This window comes from Monodelphis domestica, chromosome 5 (genome assembly GCF_027887165.1).
Source record: "Monodelphis domestica isolate mMonDom1 chromosome 5, mMonDom1.pri, whole genome shotgun sequence".
Taxonomy (NCBI): domain Eukaryota; kingdom Metazoa; phylum Chordata; class Mammalia; order Didelphimorphia; family Didelphidae; genus Monodelphis; species Monodelphis domestica.
The window spans coordinates 233,722,739-233,726,767 of record NC_077231.1 but is presented as its reverse complement, the minus strand read 5'-3'; positions in this window follow the sequence as shown (position 1 = coordinate 233,726,767).

The following is a 4,029-nucleotide window of genomic DNA, read 5'->3' as shown; positions in this document are numbered from 1 at the left end:
TATGGAGCAAAGTGAAATATATTTTAATAGGTAGTTTACCAAAATTATTTTTTATTGTAAGTTTTGGTGTTAACAGGGGTAAGATAGCTTTAATTATGTGAAAATTTCACCTAGGCAGACTACAACTCCCCACTGATGATGAGGTCACAGGCTATATACTTTCTTGACATTGGATCAATAATGCCATCTAAATGAATGTGATGGGACAGCTAGATGGCACAGTGGATAGAGGACCAGCTGGAATCAGAAAAGACTTGAGTTCAAATATGAATTCAAACAATTACTGTGTGATCCTGGGCAAGTCACTTACTCTTGTTTGCCTCAGTTTTATCATCTATAAAATGAGCTGGAGAAGGAAACAGCAAACCATTCCAGTATTTTTGCCAAGAAAACTCCCAAAATGGGGTCATGAAGAGTTGGACACAATAGAACAAAAAAATGAATATTATTTTGGGAGTTGGTGGTAGAGGGGTGGGACAATTAATCTGTAAGGCAGTTAGATCTATTAAAATGCAGAATGACTTGTGAGCTAAATAACTTTTTAAAAAAATTTTAAAATCTTTCCCATGGTTCCATAATTCATATTTTCTCCCTCCACTCCCAGAGTTATATATATTATCACTTAAACCCTTTCCCATATTACTCATTTTTGTAAGAGCAATCCTTTAAAACCAAAACCCTAAATCACATACCCAGATAAACAAGTGATAAATCACATTTTCTTCTGCGTTTCTGCTCCCACAGTTCTTTCATTGGATCTGGATAGCATTCTTTCTTATGAGTTCCACAGAATTGTCCTGGATCATTGCATTGCTGCTAGTTGAGCTAAGTAACTTTGAGATTGGCAGCTCTGAATTTTACCTTCAGTTCTCACACTAACTCTCCGCACTTAGATCTCAGATTTGTGTAGGGATGGGAATAGAGGCAGGAGCTAGACTAGTGATTTCATTTGCCTCAGAAACTTCCAGATGAGGAAATTCCCTTTGACAATGCAGCACAGCCCTCTCTCAGCAACTAGCCTTAGAGCTGTGGAGAACTAGTTTAAAATAACAAAGCAAGCATAGTGCCAGGTAATGATGCCACTTGACTAGGACCAAGGCCAGAGGAAACAGGCAAATTGCGCTGTTATGTCTTGGCATGTTTTGTCCTGAATCTAACCTGCAATTACCTCACTCAAAATGCTGTTCTAACAAATTTTCCTCTTCGTGAAAGAAAAAAAAATGGAGGGGAAATTCAAGAGACTTTTAAAAGTTTGAGAATTTTTTTTTAAATTTTCTTTTAATGAACAAAAGCATCCTATTTGGGGATAGGGACAAAAAATACATTTTGCAAATCTTGCATTCTGCTCTGCATGGATCATAGATTTGGAGCTGGAAGGGGTCATAGAGATCATCCATTCCTTTTGTATTCAGGGATCTATGTGGAATCTCTCCTGTGGTTAAATTAACACTTATAACCTCCCTCTCTACCCCCCAAGCAAGATGGCAGATTAGTGAATAGAGTCTGCTTCATAATTCACAGGATAATGTATTCAATAGCAGGTAAGGCTGCATTTAATAACATTTTTTTCTATTAACATTTTACTACATTAATAATCTCTGCTCAGAGAATATCCTAAGCTGGAACCTTATATGCTAAATAGCTATCACATTACAAAAAGATGATCTAAATCTACAATAAGATGAAACTTCTTAGAAAATTATCCTTTTAGGGAGAGGCTATTTGAACACTCAAATTAAAAAAGGCAAAATTAAGTTTAAATTGGTTCACTTCCCTAGTGAACCTACTCTCTTTAAACCAGCAATTTCATGTTTAAGTCTGTAATTCCAAGTGCAGGACAGATCAAATGTCAGGAAATTGTACTGGATAGCTACTGATTAGATCCATAGTAAATGAATATGCTTTTGTAGCAGATCAGGTCAATTTGAAAAATCATCACCTTATATATAGGATATAAAGTTGCTTCTTTGCAAATATTAATTCAACTGCTATTATGTGAATAAAAAGAAATGTGCAAGAGGAAATATTTGGCAAGCTCCTCTCAATTAATGGGGTGCTATAATCCAATGATTTGTTATAGACCAGAAACTTTCAGGAAATGGTCCACCTCTAAATCTCATCAAAAAATGTTACCCTCGAGCTTAGTGGGGCCATTCTATAGGTTGTCCCTATCAGATTCACACAGTTTGGGTAGGTCCAATTTCTCTATCACTGGGCTAAAGTCATTGTTGCATTATCTCCTCTTACCTCTTACCTCTTTCTGCCAACATGAAAGAATGCCCTATCGCTGTTTTCTATTGGAGTTGCCCATTTGTTTCGAGGGACTGTTATTTCGTTTTTTGGACTGTGTCTAGGTTGACATTTCTTGACTGAAAAACTTACACACAGCTTTTTAATGTACGAGAGGCATTTGGTTGACAAGTTATCGTTTCAGTTCTGTTTATCTACTTCACAAAATACATGGATACTCCCTTGGAAATAATCACTACAGGAACTGCAGACCATCTGTGATGAAGCACCTGCAGAGAGCAGACAAATGGAAACCACCAGCTAAACCCAAACAATGCCTTCTGCTGGAAATGAGAGCTTTCGAAAACAAAATAGGGCATTTCATCTTAGTGGACTGTATATGCTGAGTGGAAAAAAATGAGGAAAATTAGCAATTAAACTATTTTCCCATGTACTAAAAAGACTTACACCCCTTTTTCCTTTTCTTTAAAAAATGTCACAAACTTCCCAGCAATTCTCTCCTTTTCAGAACCCTTCCTTTTTTCAGGTCAAGGTCTCTCTTGTTCATATGATCCCAGGGTGATAATGGGGGAAGCTTTTAGAGGTTTATTTGCAATTAAAGGAACCATAAAGACCTGACAGTGGAAATTGAATGATATATAAACCATGGGGGTCACACCAAGGTTCAAATTCTATGAATTTACATATATTCACTATTTTGTGGATAGTTTGAAGCCTGTTTGTTCTACCAAAACAAAAGAAACAGCATGCCAAAGTAGCATCAAATGACTTTCAGTGACTCACAGGTTAATGGTGCCATCAGACTTGGGCAAAATGACAAAGCCTAAATTTGTACCCTTGTTACTTCCTAGTGCTTTTTCCTTTGGCCCTAGTTATGTATGGCTAAACACTAATGATATCCAAAGGCAATTTATGATTTTTAAACATGCTCTTTTCTCCCAGAGTAGTGTTTACTGCACTTAAATTTATTTTTAAATGAAGTATTAAACAAAAGAATACTTCAAGGTAGGAAAGGGCAAAACACATTGCCAACTTTTTTGCCCAGGAATTCTTTTGCTAGATTTAAGTTTACAATTTTTTAAAAAAACCATTTGATCAATTTTTTTTTTAAAACCTTTACCTTCCGTCTCGGAGTCAATACTTTTTGGCTCCAAGGCAGGAGTGGTAAGGGCTAGGCAATGGGGGTCAAGTGACTTGCCCAGGGTCACACAGCTAGGAAGTGGCTGAGGCCACATTTGAATCTAGGACCTCCCGTCTCTAGGTCTGGTTCTCAATCCACTGAGCTACCCAGCTGCCCCCTTGATCCATTTTTAATGGATCAAAATCTTAACAAACCATGTTATATATTATGTTCAAAAAGGTTTGCATGCTCCACCTTCTTGCTCCCAGAAGACCATTAGGTCTGTGTATCTACCAGTTCTGTGAAGATAGTGGGGGTAAAAAATTCTTGCTTTCTTTCTTGGAAAGGGGAGGGCATAGACATTTTACCCCATTTAGTGTGTGTGTATGTCTGTGGGGAGACAGGGATAATTTCACACATTCTTCCCACCTGTTTAAGTCTGGAGGTAAATTAAGAGCTCATTTCCTTTACTTTGTAGGATGAGAACTATACTTGTTTTATTAGTGGCTATGTGTTAAAATTCAGTACCTAAATAAGCATGCACTGATATCTGGGAAATGATTTTATCCCCAATTCAGCATTTGTCTTTATAAACACCTGAGGACATCTAGACATGGCCTTCTTTCCCTTTAAAATGAAAATTCCACAAGCACAATCAG